Source organism: Oncorhynchus masou, chromosome 24, assembly GCF_036934945.1.
Source record: "Oncorhynchus masou masou isolate Uvic2021 chromosome 24, UVic_Omas_1.1, whole genome shotgun sequence".
NCBI lineage: Eukaryota > Metazoa > Chordata > Actinopteri > Salmoniformes > Salmonidae > Oncorhynchus > Oncorhynchus masou.
Window position 1 is genome coordinate 48,950,185 of NC_088235.1, and position 26,225 is coordinate 48,976,409.

General features: G+C 40.8%; 1 pseudogene; it reads right to left on the minus strand.

Moving 5' to 3' along the window:
- The window catches only part of LOC135511392 (formin-2-like), a 61,679-nt pseudogene that overhangs the window by 6,722 nt on the left and 28,732 nt on the right, over positions 1 to 26,225 (minus strand).

The window sequence follows — 26,225 nt, forward strand, 5'->3', positions numbered from 1 at the left end:
CTGCTCTTTTTCCCGGGGAAGGCCATGCACTTGTCATCTCCCGTCTAGACTACTGCAACTCTGTTGGCTGGGCTCCCTGCTTGTGCCATCAAACCCCTGCAACTTATCCAGTACGCCACAGCACGTCTGGTGTTCAACCTTCCCAAGTTCTCCTATGCTACCCTGCTCCTCTGCACACTACACTGGCTTCCAGTCGAAGCTCACATAATCTTCAATACCATGGTGCTTGCCTACGGAGCAACAAGGGGAACTGCCCTTCCCTACCGTTAGGCTATGTTCAAACCCTATACCCCAACCCGAGCACTCCGTTCTGCCACCTCTGGTCTTTTGGACCTCCCACCCCTATGGGATGGCAGCTCCCGCTCAGCCCAGTCAAAGCGCTTATCTTTCCTGGCCCCCAATGGTGGAACAAGCTTCCCCCTAATGTCCGAACAGCAAAGTCCCTGCCCATCTTCTGAAAATATTTGAATCCCTAGCTCTTTAAAGAGTTTCTTAAATACCCCCCACACAAACAGTACTAACATTCACTTGTCTTTTCCTACTAGCACTGACTTTGCAGATAACTACTTTGTTGAGGGGAAATGTACTTTCTCGGATTGTGATACATTGTTGTCTAATGATGAATTCACTAATGTAAATCACTCTCGATAAGAGCGTCTGCTAAATGACTAAAATATAGGTCTGCTCTTGAAATATCTTTCAGACAAAGGTCAAAGGCTCAACTACCAAGTGCTGCTGCAACCTATCATAACAGATGGAAAAAGTTGAAACAATAGCCTTGAGTTATTCAATACAGTCTGGGATAAGCAGAGGTCCCCATGGAAACTGCGTTGAATAATGGTCTGTACACATCTTCCTTCCAAACACTGTACATTAACCAGGAGAGCAACTGAGACATCAGTCTTGGCTGGACAGATGCAGTGCAGTCTAACCAAGGGTTAGCATGATGATCAATGGCCCATCTCTACGTTCTATTCTATATACAGTGCCAAGATGGCTTCCTCATTTCAGGTATTCTGACACTGAACATAATCCAGGGAGATATCTGAGCCATTAGTCATTGGCCTTCGTCTTTGGGGCAGCTATAGTTTAGCTAACCAAGGATAAGGGGGATCAATGACCCATCTTGAAGCTTGACCAAAATGGCTTTCCTTGTCATTGATCAATGGTCCATTTGCCTCACCCACAACCCCAAATGGCCTCAGTGATTGAGTCATTTGTAAAGTAACCACAACTGGGACACCTTCCCTCAGAAATTCCTCTATCTTCTCCTTAAAGGGTTGCAAGTTGCCTCCAGAAGAGACCTGGTTGACCATCTCTGTCTCGGCCGAGCATACTGGAGTGGAGGAGGAAGAAAGCAAAACATGTTTTGATGAGTTTTTCTGTCCAAAAAAGAATGAGCTTGTAAATCATAAGACCATTTTTGACATTGCAGTATTACATTCTACCTGTTTATGTAATTAGAGCTAACTACCAAACATAATGGAACGGGCTAAGCTAACCAGTCATGATGCATTCCCATTCCCCCTACTACTTTTCTCTAAACAATGAGTGATGCCCTTGGAACCTGAAGACCCCTTAAGCATCCCTTGGAGCACTCCAGAGTCATGGTCCATCAGCGCCCATTATGAATACAAAAAAGTGCATGTTAGAGTTCCCGAAGCTAATTGTTCGACCACATGGCCCCCTCTGTGGAGGTAGTTAGCTCGCTGTTGTCCTGAGGGCCATCCCAGCCCACTGCTATGGGACGCCTACTCAACCTAACCCCCAGGCAACTGTCATTGAAGCCCACATCTGTTACAGCACTCAGCTGGTCCCTGTAAAGTGAACCCTATACAGTTTGTGATGAAGCATTTATGTGCACCATCATGGTACACTGCCATGTAGGTTAGTGTATTTTGTCATGAATCTTGTTCTGGTGGCAGCTCTGCAGAGTGATCACTGGCTGGTACAGGCACAGTCATACAATTTGATTTTAAACCTAACTTTAACCCTAACCACACTGCTAACCCTAATGATCAACCTTAAATTAAGCTATTTTTTTGGCAGCTTGCTATCTAAGGAGAAATCACTCATTTCTGCCTCCAGGACAAGATTTATGACAATAAATGTCAACCTGTCTCTGCTATTGGGAATGAGCAAGCAAGTCAGTATCCCAATGGACCTGGTCAACTCGATCTTCACGCACTACAAATAATGAGATGCTTCACAAGATTGATTGCAGTGCAGTAAAAAACATAGTTGGCAAAATACAAGCCTTGATTGGTTTAACGGTAAGATACATGATAGAGAACAGAGGAGATTTGGGTGACTATTCTTGATCTACACATACAAAAAGTTGTACTCCGTTAGCATTAATGTTTCCCCACCTGACCCCTATAATGTGTTAATGAGTTAAAACTGAGTAATGAATGTACGTGTTTCCCCATTCAGTCATTCAATCGGTCTCATAGGGATTTTGTTTAACCATGAACTTGGCTTTAAATGTTTAATCTGATTTCCACAGTTCATCATGGATTTTTGTTGTTCCCTAATTCCTACAATTTGACTCATGTTACCCTGGGAAAAAACTTGAAAGACTTTCAGCCTAACCCTAGTCTGATCGAGGTAATTCCCTGTAAACCTCTAACATGTTTATAAGTGCTACCTGGACTCATATTATATGCGAAGTGACCTAGTATTTGGTTTGAAGTATTATGAAAAGGATACACAGACTTATAAAAAATATTCTGTTCTTGTTCTAGATGGCAGTCAAACATTATTGCTACCCATACAGTACACTGATGGCTTTTATTATGGGACCTTCAGATCTTATGGTTTGTAATGTGCGTATGCGGGTGCTGCATAAATAAGGCAGCCTCTACAGGCCCTTGACTCACTCTGAGGGACATGAGCTGGAGGACAGGTAGAAGAAGCACCCTGAACCTTCATTTTTTTTTGGAGCTCTGTGTTGTGAGGACAGTAAAAGGGCGCCTAGCAGATTCTGGAGGAGCCTGCTCCGGACTCTCCATCTGGTTCTAGTTTGGGGGTTTGTATGACAAACAGATGCTATCTGTTGACCCTGTTTTGTGATCAAAACATCACTATGTCTCGGCAAACTTTGAAGAATTTTCCGTTATAGAGATACAGGAATGCATTTAAAATAAGTAATACTTTCATAAATCCTACACAACGGTATCATAAACATGATGTGACACCTGTCTTAATCAACGTTGATTCAGGTTTACTACCTACCGTTCAACATATATAGCTCAAGGATTATAAATAGAGCTACAAATGGACTAGAATATATTTGTGGGAGTCAGTCTCACCATTAAGATCTTTCCTTAGTTTGCGTAGGTCTCTCTGAAAGTCGTCAAACTTCATTTGAGAGGCCTGGAAGAGGTCCTGGGGTTCAGGGAGAGGGTAGACACAGGTCTCTCTACCAGCATCCTGAGCACACACACACACACACACACACACACACACACACACACACACACACACACACACACACACACACACACACACACACACACACACACACACACACACACACACACACACACACAGTCAAAGTCAATCATCATCAAAGACCAGAGCAGCCCTCTCCAGCATACATCTCAGGTAAGATTGGGATGGATGTCGCTGCCATTCTTATCAGTAGTCCAAACATTTCCAGTAAGATAATGTTGCATGGTGGTAATGGCCATCAGCTAGAGTGGAGCCATTGTAATCAAAGCATACGTTCGTCATGTCCATCAGTATTACTAGGGAGCCATTAGGAGCCCAGAACCACGTTGTGTATGTTGATTTTGGCAATATACTTTTGGCTGAGTTCATCTCATCTGGCTAACCTAATTATTTACAATAGGCCTTTGGATCCTGTGGAAGCTAACGTACTACAGGTCCAGGCGAACTGGGAAGGAGACATTCATTTCTTTTGCAAATGAGGAAAAGGAAAATAAATAATTTGATAAGAAAAGCCACGCTATCCTCGGGCGAGAGAGAAGATGAAAAGGTGGTTGGATAGATATCTAAGTAAATCAGAAAGGGATTCAAATAAACAGGAACCAAAACATACCTCATCAAAGTTCCTTAGATAGTAAGCAACAATGTATGACAAAAGACTCTGACAGTTATCCTGAAAGAGAGAGGGGGAAAAGGATCCAAAGAAATCAACCATAATTTACTTTTTGTTATTAATCTAATCATTTTAGAGCAGAATGTTTCGATTGGTATGTAGAACATATCTAAAGAGGACTTAAAAGTTCATCACCTTAAAGCAATGGATCAAACACGAGTGAAATCTCTGCTGGGGAGAATGTCATAACTTAGAGCTGGTAACGTGTCTTATGTTCTTTATGGGCATCTCTCTAAGATTCCAATACCGTAAAAACTGAGCACTATGTTCTTACATAACAGCACTGGTCATACACTAAAATCCAAAAAGTCACTCACTCATTTTGGGGCAAATAATTGCCTAAGAACCATAATAGGGCAGTTACGGTCAGAGCTCAACACACACTCACACTGCACTTGATGTCCTTGAGTTTTGGCAGGATGTCCAGAGTGAAGCCGTCAGCCTGCCCACGCGATCGGTTCCCTCCGTTCATGAAGTTCCCAAAAGCTAAGATGAGGCCTAGCACCTGCAACACACACTGATCACTCTGCAGAGTCTGATACACAGCATGGGGAAAGACATGGAGGTAGAGGAAGGGGAGGGAGAGAAGGAAGAGAAGAGAAGGAGAAAGGAAAGGAGAAAGATGTAGAGAAATGAGGGACAGAATACATAAGAGAGGGGTAGAGAAGAGGGAGCGAAAAAATAAGGAGAATAAAAAAGAGAATTGGAAAGAACAGAAGAAGAGTGAGATAGTTCAGTTCAGTGCCTCTAGTATCATTGAGGCATACTGTATATTTGCCATTTGCAGAGAAAATGGCTCTCATTCCTTATGTACTCAACACTCTTGATGTAGAGAAGAGGAGACTTACCGTACACACTCTCTGAAGATTTCTACTTTCCGGAGGATGAAGGAGATACATTCAACAAAGGTTGATTGAAAGAGAATGCCAAACATCCTTCCTGAGAAATTGGGGATTTGGGACAACTGGAAGAGAAACCTTAGAAAATAGGAAAGAGAAAGAACAAAATTATAGTGTTAAAATACTTAAACAGGGCCTATTTAGAAATTGCCATTTTCCTGACCTTTCCTATCACCAGCAATTGAGCGAGAAACAGAAACAGGACAGACTTGGCACAGAGGAAAGATTTGCTCTTACTGTTCAGGCTTGTCCAATGGCTTTGTGTCATTCTTTCCTTTGGATGATTTGATGTGCTTCTCAATCTTCTCCATCTCATCTTGCTGGACTCTCTTAAATAAGTAAGGAGTGTGATATTGGGTAAACAGTAAGTGGCACTCAAAATATACCCTGTTCTTGAGATATACCATACATGCACACAAACCCTGTTCTTTCACTTTCAGGGGAACTAATGTAGGCAAATACAGCCATTGTAGATACTTTACAAACACTATAGGGTGAAACCTACAATATTGTTTCGATTTCCAACATGTTTTCCACTTTCCAGACACAAAACCACAGTTTTATACAAAATTAACCAGGCCAGAGATGCCCTCTCATTTCACAAAGACAAAGACAATAGAGGTTGACAGACCTGGCGCAGGCTGGCAAAACCACAAAACGTCCGACAAAGAGAATTGTAAACTCTGTATGTCTCTCATGAGTTCCGGTTCGTCTGAGAAGCAGGTTAGGGGAGCCGACATTGACTCCAGGGTCTGGCCCAGGCATAACTCAGCAGCAGCACTTCAAATATGGGCATCAAACACAGAGCAAATTATTATTCAACACACTCAGCCTTGGGTCCGTGAGGGCAAGCTCTGGTTCTGGTTTACGACATGTTTAAATACATCTAACACAAAACATATCCTTTTTCAACGTGTGGGTGTACCAATGTGAGCAGTAATTTGGGGACAAGAAGATATGATGGCTATGACAACATGAAAGAAACATGTCACCGCAATCCCCACATTTCCCATGTATGGTACTAAACTTCAAGTCAATATTGTTTTCTGATGAATGACTTTTATGAGAACGTAGCCTGAGGTGCTATTATTGTACCACTGAAATACAGTACCAGTCAAACACACCTACTCATTCAATAGTTTTTCTTATTTAAAAAGAAAACTATTTTCTACATTGTAGAATAATAGTGAAGACATCAAAACTATGAAATAACACATATGGAATCATATAGTAACAAAGAATATATATTTTTGATTCTTCAAAGTAGCCACCATTAGCCTTGAGCGTTCCTTAGCCAAGAGCGTGCAAAGCTGTCATCAAGGCAAAGGGTGGCTACTTTGAAGAATCTCAGATATAAAATATATTTTGATTTATTTAACACTTTTTTGGTTACTACATGATTCCATATGTGTTATTTCAAAGTTATGATGTATTCACTATTATACTACAATGTAGAAAATAGTAAAATAAAGAAAAACCCTTGAATGAGTAGCTGTGTCCAATCTTTTGACTGGTGCTGTATGTCACTGTCATCAATTCTGTGTTTATCCATACAAAGTGACAGTGTTGTTATAATGTCCCTCAACCTCTGCAGTCACAGCCTATGAGTATATTTCATGAGTGTAACTGTTGTGGTTTGTCATGTTGTTGCTTATCATGTGCAAAGTGATGTGGTGTTGGGAGTGGTTCCCTGAACTTCTAAGAGTCGTGTCAGAAGATTCCGACTCCTGATATTTGCGGGGACGGGTACCTCACAGTGACCCCTTCCTGCCTGTGGGTTTGTGTTGTGAGAGCAGAAGTGGTTTTATTGTACGAGCCCACAGACAGGGTGACTCCATTTCTTCCTGTGAAGTGAGGAGTGAACTCCTCCATGGCTCTGTGTTTGTGTGTGTGTTCTAGAACTGTGAGGGTGTAACCATTAGAACCCATCATTCCTAAGTCAGGGTGGCTACGCTGCCAACTGTGGTTAGGGTTTAGAGACTGGGAGACAGGATGGAGTCTCACAATACAAAATAGAAACAATTTGGCTCCACAACTCAATAACATAGCCTCAGGCAGGAGAGAGAAGGGCGTGGGGAGCGGGGTGCGAGAGATGAGGATGGGTTAAGCAGCTAAAAGACTCTTTTTGATCCTCCGTTGTGACACATTTCCTAAAAAATACACCATGTCTCAAGTCACAGTAATTTGAACATGATCAATATTATTAATGTGGCTCTAGCAGTCAAAGGACGGGCCTCTTGTGTTGTCCAGCCAAAAGCTTCTCAGGAATGTCATAGCGTCTTAAAACTGTATCACGGTTGAAATGTAAAAAACATGCCCCTTTTCATGCTCTTCTCTTTATTGACATAACAATGCATCGGGCTCTGAATGTCCTGCCTAAAGAGACAGGATTAATGTCATGCAGGGCTTTTGATGACAATGCTTGGCTGTAGCTATTGGAGCCTTCACAACCAGCAGGGTGTACTAGGGAGTCTTATTCTAAAGCATTTAAATAATAACAAACTTCATACCATTATCCCGTTATCTCATTGTACTTACTAAAAGTGCCCATTATAACATTGGAGAGGGATACATTAAAATCCAAGAGATAATATGTCTCTACTCCCCTTGTATGATGATGCATGTCTTATAAGAGTGGAGACAACACCTTTCAACCCATAAACTGGGTGGTTCGAGCCCTGAATTCTGATTGGCTGACAGTTGTGATATATCAGACCGAGGTTCTTCCTTTAAACTGTATACCATATGTATGACAAAACGTTTATTTTTATTGCTCTAATTACATTGGTAACCAGTTTATAATAGCATTAATGCACCTCGGGGGTTTGTGGTATATGGCCAATATACCACGGCTAATGGCTGTATCCGGGCACTCCGCACTGTGTATAAGAACAGCCCCTTGCCGTGGTATATTGGCCATATACCACACACCCTCATGCCTTATTGCTTAAATAGATGTTTACTCGAGAAATAGAACTGTATATCTCCTTCCAGCAGACATACTGTACACTCGGACTGACTCTGTGGCCAAACATCACACATACCAGTAGGGCTTGTGGTTTCCATGTTTGTTTTGGTATTTAATGCACATTTTCTTTAGTTGGCCTTTCAAGTGGACCAGATGGAACATGAACTCCAGATTCAGAGTGGACGCTGTGGAACTGACAACCAGAACAAATTCCTTAAACTGTTAATAACTAAAGATTAAAAGACTGTTATGAAAAGGCCACCTTCCTACATGTTCCAAGGAAGGACCACTTAATTTATGGGAATTGTGGTTTTTGTTTTGTAGTCCAAATAAAATAAAATAAATTACTGACTGATTTTCAACTAGTTGCTAGTACTGGGGCTTGACTATTACATATTTCATTATATAATAAAACCATAGCTTCCTGTAACTACAGTCAGGTCTAAAATGATTGGCTCCCTTGAGAAGAATTTTCAAAATAAATCATACAAATACTGAGCTATTATTGTATGCTCCCAAAAAAGTATATTGTACTTAGTCATCAAGTGGTTAATTTTAAGATATGTTTTATTTAACTAGGCAAGTCAGTTAAGAACAAATTCTTACTTACAATGACAGCCTACTGTAGGAACAGTGGGTTACCTGCCTTGTTCATGTGCAGATAGACAGATTTTTACCTTCTCAACTTGGGGATTCGATCTAGCAACCTTTTGATTACTGACCTAAAGCTCTAAGCACTAGGCTACCTGCCGCCCCATTAGATTAAGAGGTAATATTTATTTTCTCTTTGAAAGATACATGTCAAAGTGATTGGCACCCTTAAAGATTCCTCAAAATAAAAACAAACAAAATACAATCTGCATTAACATTCAACTTTTTTTAATGAATCAATTACATTCATTCAGATTTGATTGGTTGTGTACAAATAGTTTGTAGATGTTATCGCAGGTGCAGCGAAAGGCTTATGTTTCTGTCTCCAACAGGGCAGTAATACCGAACAAAACAAAACAATACACATAACTTCCAAAAATACAAAGAAAGAAATTAAGAAATATCAGATCGAGCAATGTCAGAGTCTGAAATATATGTATATATACAGTACCAGTCAAAAGTTTGGACACACACACTAATTCCAGTGTTTTTTTATGCTTTTACTATTTTATACATTGTAGAATAATAGTGAAGACATAGAAATTATTAAATAACAAATAACAAAAATGATAAACAAATCAAAATAGATTTTATATTTAAGATTCTTCAAATTAACCACCCGTTGCCTTGATGACCGCTTTGCACACTCTTGGCATTCTCTCAACCAGCTTCACGAGGTAGTCACCTGGAATGCATTTTAATATACAGGTGTGCCTTGATAAAAATGTTTGTGGAATTTCTTTCCATCTTCATGCGTTTGAGACAATCAGTTGTGTTGTGACAAGGTAGGGGTGGTATACAGAAGATAGCCCTATTTGGCAAAAGACCTTAAAGTCCACAGCTCCAAAAACAAAGAGAAACGACAGTCCATTATTACTTTAAGACATGAAAGGGAAAGGGGGATAACTAGTCAATTGTACAACTGAATGCTTTCATGTCAATGTGATTCATGTCAATTCAATGTGTCTTCCGCATTTAACCTAACCCCTCTGAATCAGAGAGGTGCGGGGAGCTGTCATAATCAACATCCACCTCTTCGGCGCCCGGGGAACAGTGGGTTAACAAGCTTGCTCAGGGGCAGAACGACACATTTTTACGTTGTCAGCTCTGGGATTCAAAGGTCATTCAATCCGGAAATATCAGGAACTTTGAAAGTTTCTTCAATTGCAGTCACAAAAATCATCAAGCACTATGATGAAACTGGCTCACATGAGGACCGGCGCAGGAAAGGAAGACCCAGAGTTACCTCTGCAGCAGAGGATAAGTTCATTAGAGGTACCAGTTTCAGAAGTTGTGGCCCAAATAAATTCTTCACAGAGTTTAACTAACAGACACATCTCATCATCATCTGTTCAGAGGAGACTACGTGAATCAGGCCTTCATGGTCAAATTGCTGCACAGAAAACACTACTACAATGACCCAACACACCTCCAGGCTGTGTAAGGAATATTTGACCAAGAAGAAGAGTGATGGAGTGCTGTAACCTCCACAATCACCTGACCTCAACCCAATTGAGATGGTTTGGAATGAGTTGGACCGCAGGGGGAAGGAAAAGCAGCCAGTAAGTGCTCAGCATATTTGGTAACTCCTTCAGGACTTTTGGAAAAGCATTCCAGGTTAAGCTGGTTGAGCGAATGTCAAGAGTGTTCATTTAAAAAAAAAAGTGAAAATATGTCAATCATAATTTGAATATGTTGGTAACCCGTTGTATAAAAGTGATAATGCCCTCGAAGATATCTCGGGCCTAATTAAATCAAGGATTGGAGGGGATGTTTGGCTAGCTAGCTAGTTTATGTCTTAAGGTTACTCTGCAGCACAGAGAGTGGTAGCTAACTATAGTTAAAGTTATCGTAGCTTTCTTGAACGATTTTCAAACCACTTGATGAACTTAGGACTGCCAGAGCATCTAGCTAGCTGACGTTATGAGCTGCTATAGCGTTAGCTTACTAGCTACGATTAGTCACTGTAGCTACGTCAATTGTCAGACAATGAAGAGAACGTCCACGGATATCTCTTCTTTCTTTAAGAAGAAAAGTAGTACAGTGGAGACGCAGCCGACAGAGGACCAGCAGCAGAGGAGAGGACGTTAGAGAGGATGCAGTCGAAGATGATGATAACGTCATTGAGCAAGCCAATGAACAGGCAGAGGCAGTGAGAGAGTGTGACAGAACAGAGGCAGAACATGACAGCGACGAACAGGCACAGGCAGCATCGGTGACAGAGCACAGTGAAGAACGACAGACAGCAGCATGGCACGAACGTGCGGAACAGGGAGCAACAACAGTCACAGAGGTTGACAACCAAGCAAGGCAGGACTCAGCTAGAGCTATTCAACCCGTTCCTGGACAAGCAGGTGAAGTTAAGACGGTGTGACAGTGATAATGAAATGGATGGCTGGAGAGTAACATTATCTGGATAAATGTATGGTTATAGTGTGTTTACATTGATTTATGAGTCATGACACAATCACATAAAGCCTTCTGATTCATGTTTATTGGTAGTTGAGTTTGAATAGTCTTGAATAGAATTGTCTATAGGCTGACATTACAAATGTAATGGGTAATTAATATGGAGAGGGGCTAGCTACTCATGTTATTATTATTATTACTTGTATTATTTTAAAATCAGAAAAACTGATTTTGCCTCTTGTTTCATCCTAGATATATCCCAGTCAAAAACAGAGGGGTCCCGCCTTCAGGGGGATAGAAGACGGGGCTTGGTGAAAGAGTGGTACAGTACGCATAAATGGCTGGAATACTCTCAGTCTCAGAGTAAAGACTCTGCCTACTGATATGCCTGCCGGCACTTCATTCTCACCTCCTCGGGTGATTCAGTGTTTACACCTGAAGAGGGGTTAAAACATTTGGAAAAAAGCAACTTACAAAGATGGGGGATTTGTAAGCCATGCAAAATCAGAATCACATAATAATGCTATGTTAGCATGGGCAGAATATGAAAAGTCAACTGCAAGCAAATGCTCTCTCTCAGCCTCCTTAAATACAGAATATAATACATTTGTGAGGGAAAACAGAGAGTATATTAAAACTGTTGGAGAAACCCTGCTCCTCACAGCTACACAAAACATTGCACAGAGAGCCCATGAAGAAACGGAAGGTCAGAATAAAGGACATTTCCTCTCAATTATGGAACTGCTAGCCAAGCATGATCACATATTCTAAAGAAAATAACAAGTCAAAGAAATGCAACATACCTTGGGCATAGTACACAAAACAAAATAGTTGATTGCCTGGCTGAAATGATCCACACCTCAATCATTTGTGAAGTTGCACAAAGTGAGGCTTTCAGCGTTATGGTCGACGAGACCAAAGACATTAGCAAGAAGGAACAGATGTCCTTTGTAATTCGATACTATTACAATGGGTCAATATTTCAAAGTTTCCTCACCTTTGAAGCAGCAGAGCGCCTGGATGCTGCAGCACAGAACATTGTACAAATACTGCAGAAGCCTTGACTACAGTAACCACCTAGTAGGGCAAGCATATCATGGTGCATTTGTCATGAGTGAAAAGAACACAGGTGTGCAAGCACACATGAAATCAGAGGCCCAATTAGCTTTTTCTGTTCACTGCAATGCACATTGCTTAAATGTAGTATTAGTTGACAGTGTGAAATGCATCCCTGGAGCCTATTGTTTCTTTTTTCTTTTGCAGAAACTCTATGTCGTTGTGTCATGGTCATATGTGCACCAAAGGTGGCTAGAGGTACAAAGGGAGATGTTTCAGCGAGCCCAGAGAGAGTTACAAAGGCTGATGGAGACACGGTGGGCATGTAGGTACAATGCTTGCAAGACAGTGAGGGACAGACTGCCAGCCATCATACATCTACTGAAAGAAATATTTGAAGAGAGAATTGGTGACAGAGCTGTAGAGGCAAGAGGTCTATTAGCCCAAATAGATCTACAGTTTGTTGGCCTCCTTGTAACATTCACCAATGTTTTTGGTGATATAAAACATCTGTCAGATATTTGACAGTCCCCCACAACTCAATATGGGCACGACTGATACTGTGACCCTTGCCGAGCAATGCAACATCGGTGTTGCACCTACAGGCCCTCCAGGGCGTCATGACACACCAACCTCTAGGCTTGTAGGGTATTACATTTCTACTCCAGTAGTTCAAAGACAGGTCATCACAGAAAAGGAGTCATTTCGGGCAGGTTCATTCATTCCAATTGTTGATATGCTTCTCTCTGAGGTGAAGAGAAGATTTTCTGAACAAAACTGTGTCAAAATGCAAACGATACAAGCATGTAATGTAGTGTTTCTATTTGCCTCACAATACAACTGCAGCACTGAGGATCTAGAATATGAGCTCGCTCAGCTTCAGCGGACTCTTGATAGGAAGCAAACTAGTGGCTTGGAAACACCAACCAGTTTAATAGAGCTCACAGTCTTCCTTGAGCCATATAGGGAGGTGTTCCACGAGATGTTTAAACCTTTCAGTATTGCACTTGTATTACCTGTGAGCACTGCAGACTGTCTTGAGAAATATAGTGAGTGACAAGAGATTGAGCAATTCGGGGTGTTAAGTGTAGAGTCAAGAAGGGCTAGGGCCATAAATGTTGCTGATTTTAATGGTTGTGTTTGCCAAAAGACACATCAAAAGGCGAATAAAGCTGTAACAAGAAAATAATTGAAAAGAATGTAGTCTAATGAAGCAGGGATATGAATAGGTTGTGCATTGGCTATAGTAAAATGTACAATGATAATGCTTTGTTTTGTTTTTCATTTTTGGACATATATAATATCATATTTTAGTTTACAAAAAGACACAGCAACAGCCGAATAAAGCTATTGTTGAAAAGAATTGGAGGCCTCTGTGTGGTGTTTTTAAAGGCTTTTCCCCAGTAAATGTTTTGCTCCTTACAATCAATGTACTCCTTCAAATTAAAGCTGTATATTTGTCTTTTTAAGGAAAAGGACAACTAGTGTCACGCCTTCGTCTTAGTATTTTGTGTTTTAGTTAATTAGTTGGTCAGGCCAGGGTGTGACATGGGTTTATTGTTTGTTGTAATTCTTAGTGGGTTTTTTTTAGTTATTGGGATTGTGGCTGATTAGGGGTGTGTGTTGCATAGGTTTGGCTGCCTGAGGCGGTTCTCAATCAGAGTCAGGTGATTCTCGTTGTCTCTGATTGGGAACCGTATTTAGGTAGCCTGGTTTTCACTTTGTATTTCGTGGGTGATTGTTCCTGTCTCTGTGTTAGTGTTCACCAGACAGGCTGTATAGGTTTTTCACGTTCCGTTTGTTGTTTTTGTTATTTCATGTATCGTCATTTGTTCTATTAAAAACATGAGTAACCAACACGCTGCATTTCGGTCCGACTCTCTTTCGACAAACGAAGAACGACGTTACAACTAGCCTATTGGAAGAACAATGAATCGCCTAACATGCATATACAGCTACATAACACATTAAAACAAGATTGTTGTGGAACTCAAATGTTAACTGTACCAGTATTAGTCTATGCACATCAGATAATTAGTAACATGCACCTGTACTGCCTCCACCTTCTAGATGGTAGCAGGGTGAACAGGCTGCGGCTCGGGTGGCTGAGGTCCTTAATGATCTTCTTGGCCTTCCTGTGATGCCGGGTGCTGTAGATGTCCTGGAGGGCAGGCAGTGTGCTCCCGGTGATGCATTGGGCTGACCGCACCACCCTCTGGAGAGCCCTGCAGTTGCGAATGGTGCAATTGCCTTACCAGGCAGTGAAACAGCCCGACAGGATGCTCTCAATGGTGCATCTATAGAAGTTCATGAGGGTCTTAAAGGCCAAGCCAAATTTCTTCAGCCTCCTGAGGTTGAAGAGGCACTGTTGCCCCCTTTTTTTAACCACACTGTCTGTGTGTGTGGACCATTTCAGGTTGTAAGTGATGTGCACGCCGAAGAACTTGAAGCTTTTCACCCTGTTCACCGAGGTCCTGTTGACGTGAATGGGGGATTGCTCTCTCTGCTTTCTCCGGAAATCCACGATCAGCTCCTTCTTCTTTTTGATGTTGAGGTAGAGGTTATTTTCCTGGCACCACTCCGCCAGGGCTCCCCCCTACTCCCTGTAGGCTGTCTCAACGTGGTTGGTTATCAGGCCTACCACTTATGTGTCATCTGCAAACTTGGTGATTGAGTTGGAGATGTTCGTGGCCACACAGTCATGGGTTAACAGATGGGGAATGAGAATGCTCCCTTGAGAGGCCCCCGTGTTGAGGATCAGCATAGCGGAGGTGTGTCGCCTACCTTTACCACCTGGGGATGGCCCTTCAGGAAGTCCATGATCCAGTTGCACAGGGTGGGGTTGAGCTGAGCTGTAGTCGATGAACAGCATTCTTACATAGGGATAGGGCAGTGTGCAGTGCAATTGCGATTGCGTCATACGTGGATCCGTTGGGGCAGTATGCAAATTGTAGTTGGTCTAGGGTGTTGGGTAAGGTGGAGATGATATCATCCTTAACTATTCTCTCAAAGCACTTCATGATGACCGAAGTGAGTGCTACAGAGTGATAGTAATTTAGTTCAGTTACCTTAGCTTTCTTGGGTACAGGAACAATGTTGGACATCTTGAAGCAAGTGGGGACAGACTGGGATAGGGAGAGATTGAGTATGTCAATAAACACTCCAGCCAGCTGGTCTGCACATGCTCTAAGGACGCAGCTTGGGAATCCATCTGGCTGGCAGCCTTGCGAGGGTTAACACGCTTAAATGTCTTACTCACATTGGCAATCTTAAGGAACTGCATTGTGGCCTTCCACTGATTCCTGTTTCATGAGGTGACATGCATTTAAAATCACTTTGTCATCGTTCACCATGGGAAAAGGCAAAGCACGAAGAGAGACACATGGTTGTTGAACTTCATAAATCAGGCAATGGGTAAAAAAAACAACTATGAAATGACTATATACCACTTACCACTATTATTGCAACAACTAAGAAGTTTAAAACCACTGGAACAGTGGTTAATTTGCATGGTAATGGTCACATACGTATATTGTTCCAACACACAGTGAGGAAGATGTTAGGGAGGCAAAGAAAAAGTTAACGGCCAAAGTTGGAGAATTACATAACCTGGTGGCATATTCGGTTCACCAAATCTACAAATAGATGCCACCCCCATGCCAATAGACTTTAAGGGAAGGGTTGCCAGGAAGAAAGCCTTTATTGAGTGCAACCAACAAATGTATATGTCTGGAGTTTGCTAAATGGCACTTGGATTGGAACCGTTGCTATGGCCAGGTGAGATTAACATATAGCATTTAGCTCTTTGGTGAGTATGGCGTCGAAAGACGGATACCTACAGTGCCTTCAGAAAGTTCACACCCATTGACTCTTTCCACATTTTGTTGTGTTACAAAATTGGATTACATTTTTTTTAATTATCATTTTTTGTCAACGATCGACACAAAATACCCTGTAATGTCAAAGCGGAGGAAAAAGTTGAGCATTTTGTAAAACATACATGATAATAAAACACTATATATCGTGATTAGATAAGTATTCAGCCCCTGAATCAACACGTTAGAATCACATTTGGCAGTGATTACAGCTGTGAGTCTTTCTTGGCAAATCTCAAAGAGCATTCCACACCTGGATTGTGCAATATTTGCCCATTATTCTTTTCAAATTCTTCAAGCTCTGTCAAATTGGTTGTTTTCAGCCATTCAGGAACATTCAATGTCTTCTTGTTAAGCAAATTCGTGTAGATTTAGCCTTGTGTTTTAGGTTATTGTCCTGCTTACATGTGAATTAATCTCCCAATGTCTGGTGGAAAGCCGACTGAAACGGGTTTTCCTCTAGGAGTTTGCCTGTGCTTTGCTCCATTCCATTCATATTTTATCCTGAAAAACTCCCCATTCTTTAACGATTACAAGTATACCCATAACATGATGCCGCCACCACTTTGCTTGAAAATATGAAGAGCGGTACTCAGTAATAGTCCTCAATTATTCGTGAATAATGATGAGTGACAAAGTTACAGAGGAACAAATATCATACCCCCAAGACATGCTAACCTCTCACCACTACAATAAAAGGGGTGGTTAGCATTTTTTTGGGGGGGTATGATATTTGTGTGTCTGTAATTTTCTCACTCATCATTATTCACTATTCATTCAATACTATCAGTAATCATTGTAGCATCCACATTAATGTAGAAGTGTGTAGAAACATATTATATTATTATTTTTATAAAAATGGGGTGTAATTGATGTAATTGATGTATCTTACCTGACTTGTGGTAATGTAGACATGTTTCCTTGTCCATTGATTGTTCTGTCATATTCCACATGTCATAAACACCGCCAAAAACTATTTTCACTCAGTGAAAGTTCTTGTCATTAAACACTTACAACTAAAAAGCATAGTATATAACATGAATACATTACAAACAACTTACCTTGCTATACAGCGATTGCAAGGTCTCAAGGTCCACTACAGTGTTGTCCATGTTCAGAATGGCTGTAAATGAAGGGAAAGAATATATTGCGTTTAAAGATAAGCTATACCAAGTTCCTATTGGACAAATTATTTTGGTCCCATCTCACGAAGAACTCTTAACCAGTCATGACAAGTAAAACAACTTAATGTATTTCAACCTTGGCAGATCTGCCATAAACTCATACCTTTAGCCCCCTGAGTTATCATTCATGCTGGACTGAAAGATAACTCATGTCAAGATATCTGAACTGATTACAGTCCCATTTCCCTACTAAATACTGATATACAAATATGTGGAGAAATTGATCCTGGATTTTCTTCATGACGAATATGAGAAACAGACGTTGGCCTGTTGCTGTAAACACAGTGACTTCAACACATGAATAATCTACAGTACAAAAACACATACCCATATCTGAAGTACATTTGGTTTAAGGTTGTTTGTACCAGGGCCGTTCTTGCTGACCATCTGATGAGCTGGTGACACCAGTGATAATAAAATGTTATTTAAAAAAAAACTATTTTGAAAAGCCACAATTATATAAAGAATGGTCAATCTTTTTTGTTATCTAATGTTTTTTCCTCAATGATTCTGGTGTTTTTTATTCTCCAAATCTATTTTCTAAAACTGCATACAAAACCTCAGGACTGGTGTCAGAGTATGCATGCCTTCATTCCCATCCATTCAAATCTTGACGCCTGTTACTGACTCCAGTCACTGTTGATGAACAGGGTCAGCATGGGCCTCGCTGCTTAGCCTAGCTTCATTTGTTGCATTGAGCCGATTTCAAATTTTGCACACACAAATTGCCTAAACATGTTGTGTAGGTAAGCCTGGGGTAAGCTCTGAACATTTGGGCGTGTCTACATCGTTTGGTAATCGCATACCTTGAACTGAACATATCTAGCTAGCTAGAAATAACAACCTGGCAAATGGACACTATACTGTACCCCAAATCATTTTCCAAGCTGGATTTCCAAGGCAAACTTGATATTATTCTGGATGACACACTGCTTGATGGCCTCTGGATATGATATCTGGCTGTCAAAGGCATCAACCGTCTTCCTGCTGATGGTCTATTGGGAGATTTTCAGGTAAAGTGATGCACTCTTTCGTGTTATGCAGAATAAAATAATGGAATGGGGTTCTGCTGTGCACATACAGTATCAGTGACCTAATGAAAGTTTGATTAGACACTTTCTTTACGTTTTGATCTGCATTTTCAATCATTTTGATTGTTGATATGGACCTTTCGTTAGAACATTATTTATTATATATGTGCGCGTAATAATATTTCACATAATAATATTATTGTGTGTGTGTGTGTATGTTTGTGCGGTGAATTGGAAGAATTGTAAATCCATTGTGAAAGGCTACGGTGTTTGCGTTGCAAACTATTCAGATGAAATGTCTACATATATTGTTCTCTTAGTGCCACCTATTGGTTGTAACTGTCGATGCTACATCGGCCTATGACTGAGCTGAGGTGAACTGAGTTGAGTGTGTCATTTTGTCGGATGATATGAAATATGCGGCCATCGAAAGCTATCGTTTGTTTATCTTGGCTACGTTGTTATCTACCGCACGTCACTGTCTCACACACTGCAGTACAGACTACTTTCTCACACCGCATGTACTATTGGCTCTGAGTCTCAAAGTTTTCAGCAATCCCCTGTAACACTGAAAAATATAAATATGAGTTCTGTCAAGGTACAACTGTAAGTACAATACTTTGAAAGTTTATAGACGAACAGATCCTGTGAGTCTACCTTGTTTAATCTGAGGTGTTGAGTTATGCAATGGAATTGAGCACAGTGAGACGCATAACGGCTTTTCACACTGTTTTGATCTACAGTGAGGAGATCAAGTATTTGATACACTGCCGATATTGCAGGTTTTCCTGCTTACAAAGCATGTAGAGGTATGTAATTCTTATCACTTCAACTGTGAGAGACATAATCTAAAACAAAAATACAGAAAATCACATTGTATGATTTTTAAGTAATTCATTAGCATTTTATTGCATGACATAAGTATTTGATACATCAAAAAAACAGAACTTAATATTTGGTACAGAAACCTTTGTTTGCAATTACAGAGATCATACGTTTCCTGTAGTTCTTGACCAGGTTTGCACACATTGCAGCAGAGATTTTGGCACCAGTATAGACTAGCGAGCCTTCGGTGATGACGGTTACAACGCAGTAATTATTTAAATTAGGTAAGAGAATAAGATGTGTTGGATTTGTCCCTAATGTAAGAATTTGCAATTTGGCCAAAAAGTTTATTAATTTTGTGTAGAATTAGTTTAGTGCCTTGTTGCATACATGCATGTTTTGGAAAATGATTGTCTATTTTTATTGTTATTTTCACTCTGTCATTTAGGTAATTATTGTGGAGTCACAACAATGTTGTTGATCCATCCTCAGTTTTATCCCATCACAGCCATTGAATTATGTAGCTGGTTTAAAATCACCAGTGCTCTCATGGTGATATCCCTAAGCAGTTTCCTTCCTGTCCTGCAGCTCAGTTGAGAAGGACGACTGCAACTTTGATGCGTCTGGGTGGTTTAATACATCATCCAGAGCATAATTATTAACATGCTTACAAATATACTCACTGTCACATATTTAATTGTTACCGATATTCCAATCACTGCCCATCTTTATAAGGCTTTCGAAAAACTCCCTGTTTTTTGTAGTTGATTCTGTGCTTGAAATTCAATACTTACACTGAAGTACCTTACATATGTTGTATGTATGGGTGCAGAGCAAGGGGTAGTCATGTCAACCCCTATTATTTCCAACAGAGTGAGTCTATATAACTTAAACAAAGGGGGTGAATACTTACGAAATTACAATTTAATTAAAAAAGAAACATATTAATTTGTAAAAATGTGTTGAGTTTTCTTTTCACTTTGACATTGTGTAGTATTTTGTGTAGATCAATGACACAAAAAAATACAATTTAATTGATTTCAAACCCACTTTGTAACACAACAAAAGATTATAGGCTATTATAAAAAAAATATATATAGGTTCAATTATCCTTCCTACATAGTTCCTATTTGATTTTGGTCGTTTAAGTTTACACTTAAAGCATTTTTTCATCCTCTAAATTTATTTCAACACATTCTCCCATTGAGATAAGCCTATAGAGAGGACTTATACGATAGACAGACCGTCCCCAGTGTAGATCCTGTAAGCAGTGTTTAGACACACGGATGAGGGATGAATGGTGAGGCAATCAGAGGACTATAACAGGAGGAGAATCCATTCTCATTAAAGTCTGGAGTAGTTCCGCTTTAACAAGGTCTTTTAGAATAAGGAGCAGAGTGACAATAGATTAGAGAAAGAAAGAGCGAGAGCAGGATTAAGGAGAATATAGTAAACTAAATGAAAGATGGAAGAGACAAAGATAATCATACATCATTTATACTTCAAAGTCTAGTGAGAACCCAATAATGAGGCCTCTCATTTGAGGGGAACACATCAAAATTAAAGTTTTATGCTTGAATATTAGCTTTTATTTGGATTCATTTTAAGATGATGATTATTTTTAATTAAGTTTAGCTTCAGTTCGTTTTCAGATCTGATTTACTAGTTGTTATTTTAATTACATTTTAATTATTTTTTTAAATCTATTGTAACAGCGTTCTTCGTTTGTTGAATGAGAGTCGGACCGAAATGCAGCGTGGTGGTTACTCATGTCTTTAATGAAGAAAAAACTGAACGATACATGAAATAACTAATAAATACAAAAACAACGAACGGAACGTGAAACCTATTACAGCCTATCTGGTGAACACTAACACAGAGACAAGAACAATCACCCACGAAATACACAGTGAAACCCAGGCTACCTGAATATGGTTCCCTATCAGAGACAACAAGAATCACCTGACTCTGATTGAGAACTGCCTCAGGCAGCCAAACCTAAACTAAACACACCCCTAATCAACCACAATACCAATGCCTACAAAAACCCCAATACGACAACACAATAACATAAACCCATGTCACACCCTGGCCTGACCAACTAATTAACTAAAACACAAAATACTAAGACCAAGGCGTGACATCTATTTTGTTTTAGATTTCTATTTCGTTTCAGTTTTAGTGTTAGGGACAGAATATAGCCTGTGCGTGGGAGGCTTGGAGCCATTTATGATGTGTAGTTTTTGCGATGTACCTTCTTGCCACTGTGGGGCAGCAATGCATAAGGTGATGGGTCAGGTCATAGGTTAGGTTTAAAAGCCCAGTGCTGTCAAAAATTAGATTTTTCTGTGTTTTTTTCTATATTTACACACTTAAAAGAGCGCTCCCGTGTAGCGCAGCATTCTAAGGCATTGCATCTCAGTACAAGAGTTGTCATCACAGTCCCTGGTTCAAATCCAGGCTGTATCACATCCGGCCGTGATTGGGAGTCCCATAGGGCGGTGCAAAATTGGCCCAGCATCGTCTGGGTTTGGCCAGGGTAGGCCGTCAATGAACATAAGAATTTGTTCTTAACTGACCTGCCTAGGTAAATAAAAAATGTCGAAGCTGGAATTTCAAACTGTTTTGGTGGAATGGAGTTTTGGCCTGCTAGGAGACATCACCAGGCGATAAATCAGTTAAGAGACCAATAATAAAAAGAGAGTTCCAAACATCTCTGCAAATAACACATAGTTTTCTGTTTTCCACACCCCACTCAGACCACTCCCAGACAGTCTTAGCAAAATTCTAGCTTCAGAAATTTCACTTTGCTAAGAAGCAATTAAAAAAAAAAATTCTTACAATTTTATTTGAAAACAATGACAGTAATGTACTTAATTGCTACCCAGATGCACAACGTATACAGTAGTAGTGGGTCAATTTCCTCAAAAACTTTGAACTTCAAGGCTAAACTTCTCAGCTGTTTTGATCTGTAGCTACCAAGTTGTAGCAGCATGAAACGCACCAGTGCACATGCGTAGATACTCTGTGTGACTGTGTGAGTGATAATTCAGAGAGGAAGAGGCAAAGCGAGAGGATTTACCTCACCCAAAAATCTGTCTACGTGAGATAAGCAGACCAAGTGGTGATTGAATGTTTTTTTTTCACTTTCATTTCATTCTGCCTGTAGCTTTAGAATCTGTTCCTGTTTAGACATATTTGGTCACGTTCACATGGGTCAACCAAAAACTCCCTAATGATTTTTTGACAAATAGTGCCGCAGCCGGCTGCGAGCTGGAGACCCTCGAGGCTGTGCACAATTGGCCCAGCATCGTCCAGGTTAGGGGAAGACGCTGGGCGGGGCGGACTAGGGACTCCTGTGGCGGGGCGGGCGCATGCACGCTGACTCCTGTCGACAGTTGTACAGTGTTTCATCTGACACATTTGTGCGGCTGGCTTCTGGGTTAAGCGAGAAGTATGTCAAGAAGCAGTGCGGCTTGGTAGGGTATGTTTTCTGTGTTTGCAGCGAAGAGACAAAACTGTAACTACCAATTGGATATCACTAAATTGGGGGTAAAAAGTACCACAAAACAAATGGTGAAGTCGATGACCATTATTGGTCATCACCTTTCAAAGTGTGTTGCATTATGGGGATAAATATTGGCTGACTTGCACCTACAGTTGAAGTCGGAAATGTACATACACTTAGTTTGGGGTCATTAAAATTAGTTTTTCAACCACTCCACAAATTTCCTGTAAACAAACTAGTTTTGGCAAGTCGGTTAGGACTTTGTGCATAACACAAGTCATTTTTACAACAATTGTTTACAGACAGATTATTTCACTTATAATTCACAGTATCACAATTCCAGTGGGTCAGAGGTTTACATACACTAAGTTGACTGTGCCTTTAAACAGCTTGGAAAATTCCAGAAAATGATGTCATGGCTTGAGAATCTTCTGATAGGCTAATTGACATCATTTGAGTCAATTGGAGGTGTAACTTCGGATGTATTTCAAGGCCTACCTTCAAACTCAGTGCCTCTTTGCTTGACATCATGGGAAAATCAAAAGAAATCAGCCAAGACCTCAGAATCAAAATTGTAGACCTCCAGAAGTCTGGTTCATCCTTGGGAGAAATGTCCAAACGCCTGAAGGTAGCACGTTCATCTATAAAAACAATAGTAAGCAAGTACAAACACCATGGGATCACGCAACCCTCATCCCGCCCACGAAGGAGATGCGTTCTGTCTCCTAGAGATGAATGTACGTTTGGTTGAAAAGACTTGTCCCGAAGCCAATCCTACGTTGTCTTGGCTGTGCGCTTAGGGTCGTTGTTCTGTTGGAAGGTGAACCTTCCCCCCATTCTGAGGTCCTGAGCACTCTGGAGCAGGTTTTTCCTCAAGGATCTCTCTGTACTTTTCTCTGTTCATCTTTCCCTCATCTTGACTAGTCTCCCAGTCCCTGCTGCTGAAAAACATCCCCACAGTATGATGCTGCCACCACCATGCTTCACCGTAGGGATGGTGCCAGGTTTCCTCCAGACATGACGCTTGGTATTCAGGCCAAAGAGTTCAATCTTGGTTTCATTAGACCAGAGAATCTTGTTTCTCAAGGTCTGAGAGTCCTTTAGGTGCCTATTTTCAAACTCCAAGCGGGCTGTCGTGTGCCCTTTACTGAGGAGTGGCTTCAACCTGGCCACTCTAACATAAAGGCCTAATTGGTGGCGTGCTGCAGAGATGGTTGTCCTTCTCAAATGTTCTCCCATCTTCACAGAGGAACTCTGGAGCTCTGTCAGAGTGACCATCGGGTTCTTGGTCACCTCACAGACCAAGGCCCTTGGTGGTTCCAAACTTCTTCCATTTAAGAATGATGGTGGCCCCTGTGTTCTTGGGGACCTCCAATGCTGCAGAAATGTTTTGGTACCCTTCCCCGATCTGTGCTTCGACACAATCCTATCTCGGATCTCTACGGACAATTCCTTCAACCTCATGGCTTGGTTTTTGCTCTGACATGCACTGTCAACTGTGGGAACTTATACAGACAGGTGTGTGCCTTTCCAAATCATGTGCAATGAATTACATTTAGCACAGGTGAACTCCAACTTGTAGCAAAGTGTCTGAAAACTTTCTGTACAATTTGCAATTTGCAAAAATTTCTAAAATGGGTTAATTTTTGAGTATTGTGTATAAGACTGTAACATAACAAAATGTGGAAAAAGTCAGCAGGTCTGAATACTTTCCTAATGCACTGTATGCATCAAAAGTGTAGAGAGGTTGGGGCCTCCCGAGTGGCGCAGCAGTCTAATGCTTCACAGCAGATCCAGGTTCAATCCCAGGCTGTGTCGCAGCCGGTCGCGACTGGGAGACTCATGAGGGGGCACTCAATTGTCCCAGTGTCGTTCAGGTTAGAGGAGGTTTTGGCAGGCCGGGCGCAATGCCAAAACCTGAGAGGTCAATGCATTGTCCGAAAAACTTGAGTTGAGGAAACTACCTGGGCAAAACTGCTTGCAATGATTTCATGATGCTGTTTTGAGTGAAGTGGGTTGAGGTGGAGCATCACCACTCACCATTCTGGATGTCCTTCATGTCCAAGTGGATGCTAGACATGAGGATCCCCACGTTCTGTGATCGCTTGGTGTTCAACAGCTTCACCACCTGAGAGAGAGAGCGAGAATAGAGAACAGAGAAAGGAAAGAGGATCAAGCTTTAGAATTAGTCCAAAACAGGCCATAACAATCTCTATCCCCTTTATGTTTTCATTTTATTGGAAATTAATTGTTGCCACTTATCCCACAAACATTATTCAAATTATAAACTTGTCTAGTCGAATTAATGTGATTGTCAGTTTTCCCATCCAGTTCAGTTCTCCACATATATCATATATTTGATGAGGGGGATCTAGAATTTGTAGATCTTAGAGACATCTCGACTTACTTATCACTTGAACCCATCATACTGATAATGCAGTTCATATGGAGATAAGTAGGAAAGCATTTCCAAATATTGCCCACTAAATATACATTAGAATACGTTCATTGTGCTCTTTTTCCCTGTGATTAGATGTTCATCAAATTACGTTTTCCACAAACCACAAATTGCAGCCTGGGTATCAAAGGCAAGACATTTGAATATTTAAAAGTCAAATGTCACAACAACAATGTGAGAAAAGATTGGCAGATCACAAATATATTAGGTTAACCTCTTACATCTATGGGGGCGCTATTTCATTTTTGGATGAAAAACGTTCCCGTTTTAAACAAGATATTTTGTCACAAAAAGATGCTCGACTATGCATATAATTGATACCATTCGAAAGAAAACACTCTGACGTGTCCAGAAATACCAAGATATTCTCTGTGCGTGCCCTAGAACGTGAGCTTCAGGCAAAACCAAGATGAGATGGCATCCAGGAAATGACAAGGATTTTTGAGGCTCTGTTTTCCATTGTCTCCTTATATGGCTGTGAATGCGAGAGGAATGAGCCTGCCCTTTCTGTCGTTTCCCCAAGGTGTCTGCAGCATTGTGACGTATTTGTAGGCAGATCATTGGAAGATTGACCATAAGAGACCACATTTACCAGGTGTCCGCCCGGTGTCCTGCGCCGAAATTGGTGCGCAAAAGTCACCTGCCAGTATTTTTCCATGCGATACAGAGATGAAAGCAAGCTTCCTCAAACTGCATATCAATGAAGAGATATGTGAAAAAAACACCTTGAGGATTGATTCCAAACAACGTTTGCCATGTTTCGGTCGATATTATGTAGTTAATCCGGAAAAAGTTTTACGTTGTAGGTGACTGAATTTTCGGTTCGTTTCGGTAGCCAGACGCAATGTAGAAAACGGAACGATTTCTCCTACACACAGATGCTTTCAGGAAAAACTGCGCATTTGGTATGTAACTGAGAGTCTCCTCATTGAAAACATCAGAAGCTCTTCAAAGGTAAATGATTTTATTTATTTGGTTATCTGGTTTTTGTGAAAATGTTGCGTGCTAAATGCTACTCAAAATGCTATGCTAGCTTTGCATACTCTTACACAAATTAGTCAATTTCTATGGTTCAAAAGCATATTTTGAAAATCTGAGATGACAGTGTTGTTAAGAAAAGGCTAAGCTTGAGAGCAGACGCATTATTTTCATTTTATTTGTGATTTTCAGAAATCGTTAACGTTGCGTTATGCTAATGAGCCTGAGGCTTTAGTCACAAACCCGGATCCGGGATGGGG